The sequence below is a fragment of the Lissotriton vulgaris genome, chromosome 10 (genome assembly GCF_964263255.1).
Source record: "Lissotriton vulgaris chromosome 10, aLisVul1.2, whole genome shotgun sequence".
NCBI classification, from domain to species: domain Eukaryota; kingdom Metazoa; phylum Chordata; class Amphibia; order Caudata; family Salamandridae; genus Lissotriton; species Lissotriton vulgaris.
The window spans coordinates 89,905,116-89,920,241 of NC_141698.1; the positions used below are offsets into that span (position 1 = coordinate 89,905,116).

The 15,126-nt window shown below is 43.7% G+C and overlaps 1 protein-coding gene across 1 annotated transcript in view; it reads left to right on the forward strand.

Moving 5' to 3' along the window:
* The first annotated feature begins 265 nt into the window (after positions 1-265).
* The window catches only part of GPR146 (G protein-coupled receptor 146), a 148,197-nt gene continuing 133,336 nt past the window's right edge, over positions 266-15,126 (forward strand). Inside the window, exon 1 of the mRNA XM_086940569.1 lies at positions 266-1,410. The gene's annotated coding sequence lies outside the window, so the exon portion shown is untranslated. The remainder of the gene's footprint in view (positions 1,411-15,126) is intronic.

Consider the following 15,126-nt stretch of genomic DNA (forward strand, 5'->3'; position numbering starts at 1 on the left):
CACCACTAGGTTGGTGAGTGAGGGGTTTCTTACAAAAGGATGAATCCTTTCCTTTCATCATTGAAAACCCCCCTTTACTTCGGGGGATACTCCTCTACTTGTTTTACCAAGAAAGGCAATGGCCATGACAGAGTGCCCTTAAGAGGGGACAACAAGTGATTGCAGCTGCCCTTGGCACAGTAAGTAGCTCCACCTCTCACCTCAACTGATTAGAACAGGGTATATCCGGGAGGACATGGACATCTGGCATATCCACAGCAGAGTCACTTCCGGGTCATTCTGACGAGTGAACTAGGTTAGAGTTTTTCTTTTTCAAGCATCACCGCTCAAAAGAACCATCCTCTTTGGGCTTTTCCGGGCGTAATTTATTTCAGATAATCAAGTTGCATAGTTAGCTTCAAAATACCTTATCTGTGGTATACCAAGCCTATTTGTGTAAACACTGCTCCTCACTTCATTGCGAAAAGGTAAAACAAGATTTGTTTGTTGATTCAGCTGAGGAAAACAACTTAACTTTGCTTTTTCTCTTAATTGCCTCTGCATCGTGTGCAGAAGGGTAGCATCCCGGGGGGCCTTTACTTTCTGAAGTGCTCTGTTTTCAAGAGTTTGCCAAAAAAACACAGAATTTGGAACAGGCTGAGCCTTTCCAGATAGAAAGGGACGAGGATAAGATGTTTTCAAGTCCTTGGTAAAGGGGAAAACAAGAGCCGAGTGCCGAGAGGAGGTGGGGGGGGAGCCGCACCACAGAGCCCCGGCCGGTTGCCAGGCGCGCTCGGCAGCATGACCGCGCCGCATTCAGCGCATGTAATGAAAGCCAGCACCGAACACATTACACAGTGTTTCTGCCGAGAGCCAGCCGGCCCTCGGTGATTGGGATCAATAAAAAACACTCGGCGAGGGGCCCGGTAGGGGTGAGAGCGAGGCGCAGCGGACTGACGAGTTCCCCATCTCCCTCCCCCGGAGTTAAAACTTTCACGATCACCCGGACAAGCGCCTCTTTCCTCTCCGGAATCGCAAGGACAGGACATTTTTTTTGCTATTTTGTGTTTAGCCTGTTCCCGGCCCTCCCCCTACCACGGTCAGAAAGAAAAGGATTGTTTTCAGGCAGAGACGTCACACTTTCCCGGACAAGTGCACTCCCCGCCCCCCTCCTCTTCCAGGACACTCGAATCACTTTCCAAAAAAAAAAGAAAAAAAGCTGTAAAAGTGAAAGACGCAGGAGGGAGCGGAGTACCAACCGGAGGGAAACAACATTGAGCGAAATTACCAGAATGTCAGCTGCTGCCGGGGAGGTTTCAGGAGCCCGGCAGGGCCGACCCAGGCGAGTGAGACGGCGCCTCAGGCTTCCTGCCTAATGTGGACATTTTAATCGACGAAGATGCACTTGGAAACTTCATAATCCGCGCCCTGGTAAGTCATAGCTTATTGTATTTTTTGTTTTCTCCCATTTTAAACCGGTGTTTCTTTTTAAACAGTCTTTAAAGGACGTGTTCCCCAAGAGCCTGCCTTCTTTCACTTTACTTGAGAATGTTTACGTTTTTGGTCCCGAGCCTTGTTCAGGAACGTGATGGATGGCATGTTCAGCCTCTCGCCACCAAATGTTCCTTCTTAAGTGTTACCAAATGTTCCCTCCCCTCCCTACATCCGCTAAGCTTTGGTAATGAGCAGATTAGACCGGGGCAATATTTACTAAACGCCGAGACTTGGTAGCTTGCAGCGGGGACTTGTTTAAAATTTAAAAAACAGTAGTTATTTTGTCATATAAAACTTGGTAGCTTGCAGTGTAGGGTCTTGTTTAAACTAGAAAACTAAAAATATTAGCACCTAAATATATATTTTAGCAGAACCTAGCCTTGAGGTTGACTACTGCTCAACCTTATAGTACCTATAAAATTGCTTGACTTCTGCAACAACCCAGCTGACAAACTGTCTCTAGGAAGATAACATAACATGTGGAACAAACTATTACAATTTCTGTGCCTTATTAAGAAAAATCAGGTTGTTGTGATTTAGTTCTGACTTCGATGGATAGTAAATATATATATATATGTATATATATATATATATATCAAAACAAAAGTCCTGACCCTCCAAATCCACGGAGGGAGGTCACAGGCGCGCAGACCACAACAAGAAAGACCACAAGAATGTACGAAGGCTGGTTTAAAAAAAACATTGTGAATTTTATTTATTCTTCCAGATTTAAAACAGACAAGTGTCCGCCTCAGACGCGTTTCGATCGCCTCCGCGATCTTGAGAGATATATATATATATCAAGAAGAACTGGATATTTTTTAAACCTAAATACTTGACTGTGTTTTTGCTACGTTCACCTTATAAGTTAATTACTTAGTGCAGTACGGCCCCAAAAAGTAACTTTGCGCACAACAGTTATCTTTGGCGTGCTTCTTTTAACTTGGACAGATACCGCAATGCTATCGACAGTGTGACGCAATCCAGTCACAGCTTTTTAATCCCAAGCACTGTGAATTCTGGGGCTTCTTTAACGTTACCTGCTCTAAAATCACTCCATAGAAATTGATGTCAATTGGCCAAAAAAGCCCGGACTTGGTGGTGGTCTTAGATGGGGTATGAGGTCAAAAAACAGCTATGGTGTACTTTTTGAAACATCCATCTATAAGATCATGTTTCATATGTTTGCAGCGTATCCATATTTAGCATCTAGATGGTTCACGGCCCAGCTGGCACGCAACCTTCCGCATCGTAGTCTTGAGTTGCGTCAAGATGTCATGGATGGAGATCTTCCCTTACGACAGCGTTTTACCTTAAACTAAACTAGAACAATCATGAGTTCGACTATCCTTGTGTTTTGGAATATGATGTGGTGTATCTATTGACGTGAAATGTCAGTGTGGGGAGGTCAGGGTTGCACTTTAGCGTGTCTACCTCATGTGACCTCTATGTACAATACATATCTACTCAGACTGCTTATGGTCCATAATACTGATATTTGTTGACCGTTTATGGCATGTCCCTCCTTGACTCAATGGACAAATAGCTTTACATCAATAACTGCATCAAGACCGTGATTTGTTGGAAGGAGGTGGCAAATCAGTCGATAGATAATCAACTTGGTAGATCCACAAACTTGGATTCTGATGCTGCGGTACAAAATCTGTAGATGTGGAACATTATGAAGAAATTGGAGGTCACCTAAAAGCATTTTGTGGCAAGGAAGGAAAATAATATTAGGTCAATCTGTGGGTGGCTCGAAAGTGTGGAGGACGATTTCTGCATTATTCTCATATGGGTTTATGTTGTTAATTTAGAATTCGAAGACCTGACATACGATTCCAGGAACTCTCTGAACATACGCAACATGTATCAAAGTTCTTGCAAGTGGCAGCATGACCACAGTTGTCAATATTCAAAACACGCGGTAGCACCCTCCACCAAGAATTATTCATAAGATGGGGGCTTAGTCGGACACCAAAATAATATATAAGACCTGCAGCAAGAGTACAAAAAGGAAATAGAAAGAGGAGCGACTGAGGTAGTGGGCAAGGGTATGTCGATGGTTTGTATGTGGCAATCACGATAGGGTCACATTGACTAAGTCTTTGTGTATGTTCACAAAACTATCTAACAATATTAAGTATGAGCTTTGTAGAATTTTGAAGACCTCAACTGTTACAATTTCTTTGGCGGTAGGTTCCAAAGTACTGAGCGAATGACTCCTGCTTACTTATCTTTGTCCTCCCCCACATCTGACGTTCCTCCATTTTGCAACTTTTCCAGCTGGAATTCTCTACTTCCAGTTGCAATAAATCCATCGGAATGCGCAGCTGGCTTCTGATCCTCGTTGCAGCTCATTCAAACCCTCTGCTGTTCCGCTGCATCCTTCATTTTGAGACCTCTCCCAGGATTTTTGGTAATTTTTCATCCCCAACATCTGCATTGTCTTTTCTCCAGTCTTCAGTCTATTAGATTTCTTACTACTACTGCAAATTTAGTTCCTCTTGTTCATTGACTAAAACTGAACCTGGTTGGAGGGTTTTACTGTCCCCGCCCCTTTTCCACACTTGTGAAGCACCTCATGGTTATCGAAATGGCCCGCTCCTCCTCGCATTCTAAGTTATTGTTCTAGAGAAGTTTATCACCACCCGTTTCTTTTTCCTATCACATTTCTACACAATATACCCACATGTTTCTCTCCTTTAATGATTATTCATATTCAGACACCCATCTGTCCACCTTTCTAAAGTTAGTTTCAATTTTCTTTACCAATCAAGTTTCTCAGTGTTGAGAACATTTGCCCTCGTCTAGCTTTTCAGTGTCTATTTACCAAATTAAACTTTGATTATTGCTCTTCTCGATTACTGCTTTTAAATTCATGGCTTCCTACATGTCTGCTTTGTCTTCCTGTTCAAATATATATCTCATTATTTAGATTATGTTGTCTATGTTTTTGGCCACTGTCTTAACAAATCCTCAAATTTTTCTCACAGAAGGGAGCTTGATATATCATATTTCCTATTTTATTCTGTTTATCGTATTATATGTTTACCCTTTCTGGTCTCATTATATTTCTTCATCCTGAATAAAAGTCCCCTTCCAAAACTTTTGCTTCTCCAGGGGTATGATTCACCCCTCTGGTCTTCTCTCGCAACCTTCCATAATTTCAATTTTCTGATATTTTTGTATCAATCAATCCGGTGTTTGTATAGCCGGCTACTCACCTGTGAGGGCATCAAGGCACTGAGGGGGTTGCTTTTCCACCTGGATGTGGAGGTTCATTCGAAGAGCCAGGTCTTTCCTGAACTGTGTCAGCAATGCAGATTGCCTGGGGTGGAGAGGCAGGGTGTTCCAGGTCTTGGCGGCAAGGTAGGAGGATATTTCTCCGGTTCTGGTCTTGTGGATCTGTGGGATGGAGGCCAGGGCAAGATGGGCAGAAAGGAGTTGTCTGGCGGGTGTGTGTAAATTGAAATGGTGGTTGAGATATGCTGGTCCTGCGCCGTGGAGAGCTTTGTAGGCATGTGTGATTAGCTTGAAGGTGATTCTCTCGTTGACTGGGAGCCAGTGGAGTTGTCCGGCTGCGGATGTCAAGGACCAGTCTGGCAGCGGCGTTTTGGATGTTCTGTAGTTTGCTGAGCTGCTTCTGGGTGACGCCTGCGTAGAGTGCGTTGCCATTGTCCAGTCTACTGGTGATGAGTGTATGGGTGACCGTCTTTCTGGATACTGTGGGGAGCCATCTGAAAGTCTTTCGAAGCAAGCGGAGCGTGTGGAAACATGATGAAGATAACGAACCGCCAAATCAACACAGTGAGAGTGAGGAGTCCAGTATGATGACAGTCATATTGCACACACTTTGGGAATCTTTAATAGTTTGTATTTCTTTCTCCCACGCTAGTTGGGGAAAGCAATGGAAACGTTTGAATCACCATGTGAGCAACATTGAGGTGGGGGACCGATGAGGGATTCGGCTATAGCAAAGGAAAAGGCCCATACGGACCTATAGCTTCTGTAGATTCACAACCTCACAGGACGATACTCTGCTATTCATACATCTGCTCTGCAGGAGTTAGCTGGCCAAAATACGTCTGAACTAATTCTTTACGGCAGCAGTGGAGAAGGCATTGGACAAGCTCCAATGGCACAATTATGACCATTGAGAAAAAGCTGGGAGGCTCCTGGCTACACAGTTACAACAGAGGGAATCTCAATTGGCCATTTCAGCAATTTGAGGCATATCCGGTTCATTTGCTGGTTCACCACCTTGACATTGCGGCTCATTTCAGAATCCAGAGGTACAGCTGCTAACGTTGATGTATTCTTGGCCCCACTGTATTTTCCTATTCTGTTGACGAAGGGTTGTGCTCTCCTAGCAGGGGAGTACACAGAGAAAGAGGTGGCAGAGGCAATTTCCGCCCTACCAATGTGCATATGCCTGAGAGAGGAGGATTCACAGGTGAGTTTTACAAGTTTGGAAAAGGTTTTCTAGTGCCTTTCCTGACCCGGGCATACCATGGCAGCTGTAGAGTGTGGCTCCTTGGGTGCCATATCTAATATCGTCACTATCACCCTTCTCCTTAAGGAAAATAAAGAGCAGTTGGAGTGTGTTGGCCATCGCTCAATCTTCCAGATCCATGTTGATTTCAAAATCATTTCCAAAATACTGGGGGCATGATTGAGCAGAGTGATTCACCCTTGAATTTCTGAATATCAAGTGGGTTTGTACCAGGCCATTGCTCCTGCAACCAGAAACGGATGCTGGTGCACCTCCTTTGGATGACAAAAGAGAATTCAGATGAAATGTTAGCGCACTTACTAGATGCTGAGAAAGCATGTGATCCAGTAGAGTGGTCATACTCTTTTCATGTCTTGTCTCGCATCGGGTTAGGGCATGAATTTCTGCGCAAGGTGTGCCTTTTGCATGATTGCCCTGTTGGGGACGTCACCGGTGGAGGCTTCCTGTCTGCCACCTGCAAGATATGCCCTGGTACCCGGCAGGGGTGTCCCCTATTCCTGCTTCTCTTTCTCTCCTCCCTTGAAGCCTCTTGTGATGGCGATCCACCTATTGTGGCACGTTGTGGCTATCCCCACTGAGGCAGATAAGGTGAAAACTCTATTCTACGCGGATGACATACTTTTTTTTTGTTGCCCACCCAGAAACTCTTATTGCTGCAATCGTGCACATCATTAACAATATCTCTATATTGTCAGGCTACCGGATCACCTCTACGAAGTGTGAAATGCTCCCGGAGTCTATATTTATCACTATCACCAGCTTACGTGGCTATAACATGTAATGTGTACCGGAAGGGCTTGGCTTCTGAATGTTCATATCAATAGGGGGCTTTCCGCAAAGTTTAGGACAGAGTTCTCTCACTGATAGCTCGAACCAGACAAGACAACTTGAAGTGGATGCATCTTAACTTATCTGTATGGTGTAAGGTACAGATGATCAAAAGGTCAGTGGCCTGCCAACTCAGTTACATTTTCTGTATGTTACCCCTCCTGGTTCCCCATCAGTGTGTTGCTGTAATCGAGGCAGATATAGGATTCTGGATCTGGAGTGGACGCAAAGTCAAACTGAGAGTGCCTCGGCTGTGGGTGGATGCCGTAGCAAGGGGCCTGTGACGCATGACTTGCATGACTCTGTATAGCTTGGCCTTTTACCTCGCAACTATCCTCTATGCCGTATCTCCGTTTGGGGCCCGTCTGTAGGTGCCACTGGAGCAACTTCTCAGTTGTCCTAATTTGCCTTTCCCTACTGCACCACCATGAACCGCTTAGTGGCGACAAACCTGGTGTTACTTGCAACAGCCTGGCTTCTACTCTCCTGTCTACCTCACAAGGCACTACTGTAGCATAATGTGGGGCGTAGCAGGGTAACCGTTGCGTTAGGTGTCCTGGTAGGGCATGGGCCTGAAACACGTAGATCAGCTAGACAGCGGAGGCACTCAAATCATTTAAAGCCTTGAAACTTGAATTTGGTCTTTCGGACGTAGATCTCTAGTGGTACCGCCATGTGATCCATTGTCTCCCCGCGATGCATTAGGGTCATCACCAACTGACCATTTGGGCCTGATTATAAGTAAAGGTGCTATTTATCGCACCTTGTAAATAATGATACCCTGGGGTTCGTTATTTATCGGGTGCAATAAATAGCACAAATTACGATTTATTGGGGAATAACATGCTGATTTTGGCGTTTTAACACACCAAAATCTGCATGGTACAGTAAACGCCGCACACATTTCCCCTGTTAAATTTCGGCAGGTTTACCGTGCCAACCTTTAACGAAGATATTTAATGCATCCAATAGTTATCTGATGCGATACCTTTTAACTCCTAATTCTGACCCATGTGTAAACAGATGTTTCTGCACAGGTCGGAATATAACAAGCAACTAATAATCAGACCCGTTGTCTTCTCCTTTACTCCAATACCAACAGCCCTGGAACCAGTTCCAAGAGGTGGTCTCTGGACTGTTTGGGATTTTCATTAAAACCCTGCATTCGGGTTCCTCCCTCAACACAACTGGACTAATGTACCGGACGCTTTTTGCCGAAGGCTTTCCTCTGAAAGTCTGGGCAAAACTGCTTCTCGATTATGACAGGGTACTGATTCCAGGCTGAAGTTCTCGTATATCAAGGTTATGAATGATTGGTATTGATCTCCGTGGAAAATAAAAAGGGCCGAGCTCCATGACCTTTGCTGGAGATGTGACTCTGACAACTGTAACCTCTATCACATTCTTTAGTCTTGCCCGGCCCCTGCAAGATAATGGATGACTGTGTGTCTGCAATTATGTCACTTTTGTTCCCTTTCAATATCCCCCTATCCTCAACTGGCAATCTCTCTGTGTCAGACCTGACTACTCATGCTCATCGCTAACTGGTGACTTCACTTGCAGTGGCCTAAATGTGCATTCGACAACATTTCGATCAACTCTCCACACCGGCATGTCATAAATGGCTGGTCGAGTTAATAGAGTGGTCAATCTATACAAACTCGATACAAGCTCAAGACAAACTAGACGCCTTTGCTGGGATTTGGAGAGCCTTTCTAGAATTGGAAGGGAGCACCACCAAATTGTTTCTCTTTATTTGTCCTCCTGCAGTATGGACCTACTCTGCCAAGTGCGGAACTGTAGGAAACCTCTCCATTTCCATCGACTCTTGCAACTCACCTTAATATGAGCTTTTTGACCAGTCTAAGCGGCCGTATCACCCCCGTACTCCTAGTTGAAGGATATTGGCTTGTCTCTGCACCTCATGTTGGTGGTCGTCTTGCACCTAGCTCTTCCTGCCCTCCATGCTTCAGTGACTTCCTTACCAAAGTGGATGTCATAGTGTGAGATATTGTTCACTCATGCACGCTGAGTATTTACCATCGACAGTGGGTGTTCACCACCTCGCCTTTATGACCGTACAGCACGTTTATATTCTGTGTGGGTGGAGGGGCGTGGGCGATGGTAACTGGAGTGCTGTATATATTGGGCATGCTGTTTGTGGGTTCTCATCTCTCCTGGTTGGTCTTCCGTGCCTTGTGGGAATTATTCTGCGCTTCAGGGTGTGACCTGGCTCCTATGATCTCTACACTTGTTTCTGAATTAGGACCCTATTTAGATCTTGGCAATTGGAATATTCCGTCACAAAAGTGACTGATATCCCGTCCACCGTATTATCTCCATAGGATATAATGAGATCTTAACCCTTTCCTTGCTGCTGTCGGCCATTCTGCAGCACTACCTCCCCAGTGCTGCCGTCGTCCAATGGCCGACGCGGCCCCGCCCGTGCACGAAAACGCCCGCACCGCAGCGGAATTACCGCCGCGGTTAACGGGTTAATATCCGTCATGTTTGTGACTGAGTATTCCCCTCCGCAAAGATCTAAATCCGGCCCTTAGCCTCTTGTGATGGCGACCGTCAACCAACCTGCTGTACCATTCCCCCTCATTTCACCCCACCCTCTCTGTCATTATCCCCCAGTAGGTTTCAAGGTTTCTGTATGGTTTTTAAAATGCATGCACTGTGTGTTCTTGGACATCTGCATAGCTGCTGACCTGTTGTCCGTGCATCCTTCATATCAACACTTTGATGTCTGGGTCTCCGTCGTTCCACCATGCAAATGTTCCAAGTAAATAAATGTTGCAAAAAAACATGTGAGCATCTCCTACTCTATTCATGTTACAATGCATATGCATATTAGATAAATACATTTCGAGTTGTATTAAGTATGCTCCTGAACATTGTTCGGCCATATTTAGCAGTTTTCAACTACCCCTTTTTCCACCACGCGTATTTTCCTCCTTAAAACCAGTCTAGGAAACTTTAACTTCCATCACAATGTATTAATAACCCCTCACAGCCGCCTTGGAATAAGAAATCTCAAACCACTGACAGAAGGTGTAATAATGTCACTTCACAGAGGGACCACTGAGCCTCAAAACCATAAGCACACAAGCATCCAAGAAAGTGAAGTGAGAGCAAAGGGAAGAAATGACCTCGGACTCATCATTGTCTCGGGCATATTATAAACATAGCAATAACCTCTGGGGCCATTGTTGAGTCTACATTTCCATTGACCAGGAACCCATATTTGTGGAAAGAGTTCAGAATGTTGTCTGCAGGAAGAGGTTAGCTAAGTTATGCATTGGCAGGACCTGGCCAGGGTGGTCCTGGGAAAAGCAGCATTTGATGGGACTCCGCTGGAAAGGTAAGTGCTTGCCTGACACTTATGCCCAACTTCGGCTGGCAAAACTTTTCTAACTTGGCATACCAATGAAATATTTTGTAATGTTACATGCAGGTCTGTCAAATATGTGTACATCCTATTGCTCCAGAAATCCAAGCATGATCTGAGCAAAGCCCCCCACTCCCACCCTGCCCCCACAATCACAAACGTGAGCTTCATCCTTAGTTGTCTAACAGCGTAAGAGCTTCCAGAGCGCTGTGAACAAGGCCGGTTTTGGGAACCTTTTGAGTGCTAAAACCCCTTTCCAGGCCACACATGATTAGGTGAGCATTAAGGTCATCTCAATCCATGTCAGTAGAGACACTGTTCCAGTCATGGACTTTTATATGATAACATAATACATATATTAGAATCTTGGTTGCAATATCCCACACAATACAACCTATTAGCTAGGACAGGTGTCCTACTTCGAACACAGAGCACAAATATGTCACGCAGTCGCCTAGTGCCTGGATCTCAACAGCATAAACCACCAAGATAACACATGCAAACAACCAACAGAACACCTAAGCTTCCATCTACCACGGAAAGAAGACAAATCAACAGCACCAACCACTATGGAGCTATTTGCACAAATTCAAGATTAAACCAGATTGAACATTGCACACTCATCACCAACACATTCCACTAAACACTATCTAAACATCCAACGCAGCGTAAACATACCCGAGTGCCAGCAGTCCATGTTCAGTCTATCTCTACCAGCCGGGAAACAGCCAGTTTAGCAATCTAAAATATACTTAAACAACTATTATATCCTCTGGCCATACCTCCTTGAGACCGGAATCATACATCCTCCGTTTAATTAACTAGCCATTGTCACCCAATGGACACCGCTCCATATCGTCACAGAACGATGCCGACTCTTATATGAGATGGAGACCTTTAATAGTGTGGAATACAACCAGGATGAACTACAGAGAGATTTAGGTGTTTCTAAAGCATACTGAGCTTCATACAAATGCTTTGAACATAACACAACATCATGGGCACATTGGGAAAACCTTTGGCATTGCATGTGGTGTTTAGGTCAAGGCAACTGCACATTTTCCTTCTAATTCCGTCCAATAAGTGTCCTATGTGGAGTGGTGTGGCTCACTGGTTAGAGGCGGCAGACCCGGGAGCAGAGGACGGCCCGGGACCAGGGTTCAATTCCCGACGCGGCAGGGTCATGGACCAGGGTCAGCGGACTTGATAATTCTCGCCTCAGTGCCTACTCTAACCAGGGATCACACTCGGCAACTCTGGGCAGTAGCTTGCCTCATCTCCTCCACGGCCCCCCACAAACGACGGGGATGCCTGGCTTCACCTTGGAGATACCCAGTAGGGACCATCTCACAGGGAAAGCCAGGACGGGTTCCCCAGCGGTCTACTGCGCAGAGATATTCCTTCGGGAGTCAATTCTAGTGCATTACAAACCCACAATTAATTAATTAATGTCAAAACGTGTGATGTTTGGGGACTTCGGAAGGTAGGGAAATTCAGGGAGTGAGTGGGCAGTATATGGAGAATAGAACAATAATAAAAACATTACAAACATTGGTGATAAGTTCTCATTGCCTGTGCCAGGTCAAGACAAATCGGGGTATGACGAGGCAGTATCCCACTTCAAAATATGCAGCTAATACTAGGACAACCTTCCTGAGCCATTTTGCTATAAATTCATCTCATTCTAGGATTTGTGTTCACATCTATTTCTACCCATGGTACCAGCCCGCTGCATGCACTCCCCAGATCCAACCTGTAATGTGTCTTCTACAATAATCATTTCCTTATTCTGTTAGCTCTGTGTTCCTTGTAAATTCCTCATCTTTGTTTAGGGTGGTACTAAACTCGTAAAACCACAGTAAAAATAGTTCACCTCGGTGTTGTGCAATCCCACTATATTTACGAAGAAAAAGTACAGCCTTATGTAAATATTAAATCCCTTAACAATCTTACCTCATGTATCACTATGCACATACCATCTCCAGAATGTTTTTTTAAAGATTTACTTCTATTATATAAGTCAGTAATTTGACTGGAACACAAGGGTACATACATTTAATGCCATGAGGGTTTCGACAGATGAACGGGAAATTGATGCTATATGGGTATCTCAAAGAGTCTTATCACTAGAAGCTTTTACCCGCCTTTTGGGGACCTTAACGTCCTACTGGTGAGGTTAGTATTTGACATTGAGTGTAAAGTTTGCTCACTGCAGAAGAGGGCAGCAAGGTACATACACTGTTTGTCTGCGTAACCTCTGCACCCTAAGAGAAGTATTCTCCACTGTCAACTAAATGTTATGTAGATAAGTAAAAATCAAAAAAGACAATCTAGAGATCATTATCTGTCTTAAAAAAAAGTAGCACAAAAAATGATGCATTAAACCCAAAGCACCCCATTCTGTTTCTGCTAATTATTACACATATTATGGATACCAAACAATTTCTTTTCTCATCTGTATTTACAATATCATCTCAGTTTTTCAATTTTGAATAATAATCAGTCGTCCCTCAGGCTGTGACTATAATCTTTTGATGCCAAAAGCTGTGGCAAGTGACTGTGTCAGGAGTGCAAAAATATTTGTGGTCTAGCTACGTCTGCATACCAACTGACAAACAAGCCCTCCTCGTGCAGGATAAATGACGAATTTCTGTTCATTAAAATGAGATTTGGCTTAAATTTATAGCTTTTAAACCTTTTTCCCAGTTGTATTTGTAATCCTATGGAGGACTGGAGCAGAGCTTTATTTGAGCCAGTGGTTTCCGGTGCTCGGCACCTGCAGTTAATTGTCAACACCTACGCTTCTGACAATCTGCCACATGACGGCGCTGATTTTCTAAAATGGAGATGAACAAAACAACTGTTGATTATTAATTCAATATACAGTAAAAATGACTAATACCTGCTGCCTAAGCTATTCTTATAGCTTGTAATAGTCTGAATTGTCACACTTGTAGGGTGAGATGGTTAGTAGTTGTGTTGGTTGTGTTATTGGTGGTGCTAGCGGGGGCAGAGGGTGGTGCAAGCTACAATGACCTCCTGACGAGGACCCTGACACTTATTTATTTTTTTACAAATTAAAACACTGAGGGACCAGCGGCTTTTCCCAATATTAACTTAATTATCTTCTGAACCTCAGTGCTCTGATTCCAGCCACTTTCACAGGAGCCTTAACATTTACAGTGTGTTTGAGTTGATAGTTTTTTAAGTGTAATAGAAATTCAGTGAACATAAAGACGCATGTTAAAAAATTTGTCATGAAAAATATGTTGTTAAACTGGTCAAGGCTAACCGTAATCTAGCAAAAAGTCCTATAGTCCTATAGGCATCTAAATACAAGTGCAGATTTGGTTAGTATAAAGATGTGATAATTGCTGGTTGCGTAATTTTTCTTTCGGGGACCAAAAATAAATGTGGGTAAATACCAATAAAATTGGACAAAATATAAAATGGATACATGGAGAAAAATGTAGTGGATATTTATACCATAAAACTGTGAACTTAAATTATAAATAAAGAAATGTGAACCCTGGGCAAACTTGTAAAATAGGTAACTTATGGTGACTGGTTTGCCCTGGTAATATTCGAAATGGAGAACCAAATGTTCACTAAAAAAAATGAGTTTATAATTGAAAGTTTAAATAACACCAAATGTTTTTTAGTTCTTCTTAGCCTGATTAGGGTTGTAATGCAACATTTGGAGAAATGGTTTCCAATATAAACATATATTGGTGGAGGAAATTCCACTTTTCCAATTTTTGTATTTCCTTTAAAATTGAGTATTCTCCGTCACCACCAAACTCAAAACCAAGGCCCTTACAGCTTCAATGTAAATATCCAATCAAGTCTTTGCTTGGGCTTGGTATAATTAGCCTGCATTCCTCAAACAGTGCAAGCCACATCTGGGTTTTACAGTAGCAGGTGCAGCTTTATAAGGTTGTCCATGGACACGGTCGAAAATCAAAAAAGCAATGCAGGATTAAGCTCTGAAATTAAAACCCGGGTTGTGCTCTCTAAAACTAACCTGTTAAATGTGTTTTTATATTCGAACTTGATTTTAAGAAGTGGGTACTGCATCAAAATGGCTTTGTTGTGGGGTTAAAAAGCATAGTTTCAGACGTTCTTGCTAAGCACGCTTCTATAAGACTGGAGTAAACAATACCGTAATGATTGCATAAAGGCGGGTTACGTGTTACACTATGGCATGCCTGCTTGGCACACTCGAGCCCTGGGCATGAAATAGGATAGCAATGCTCTTTCAAAGTGAAGCAAGGAAATGACTCCAAGTCCCCAGCTGTGAGGCATCCAATTTTCCTTTGAGAGAAATACTGCAAACTACTTTTGTCCTGTGGCCAATACCTCTTCCAAATCTCAGTTGCCATTTAATAGATTATTTTCTGCTAAAACCGCTGCCTGTGCTTTTTTCCCCCCCAAGATTGTGCCAGCCACTAATAAATTAAAAGCACCCATTGCAAAATAACATTTTGGTGGCAATTGCACATTTAAGCCTGGAAATGGGGGGCTAAAGTGTACTTGGCACAAACAAACTTTAGGCTGGGCAGGGTGGCGTTTTCATCCAGGTAGAAAGTAATCAGATGCAGGAAAATAATCTTTAGTACTTCGGGAGAAAAATGCAAAGATCTTTGAAAGTCCTTTGAGTGCAGTTAAGCTGAGATTTCTAACATAAATAAATAAAATAATGGTGTTCTGAATCCTCCTCCGAGGGGAAGCCGCGGTATTTAAAGCCTGATGGGGTTTCCAATGGTTTGCTGTCCTTCAGTGGTGCTCCATGCTGGGGTATGGAGAGGCAGCTTCACATTGGCTGGCTGCAGAGACATGGCAGCAATGAATGTCCTTGACCCTAGTCCAGAGTCATAGCTCATGGTAGAACCTTGGCAGTGCAGATTTCCAGGTA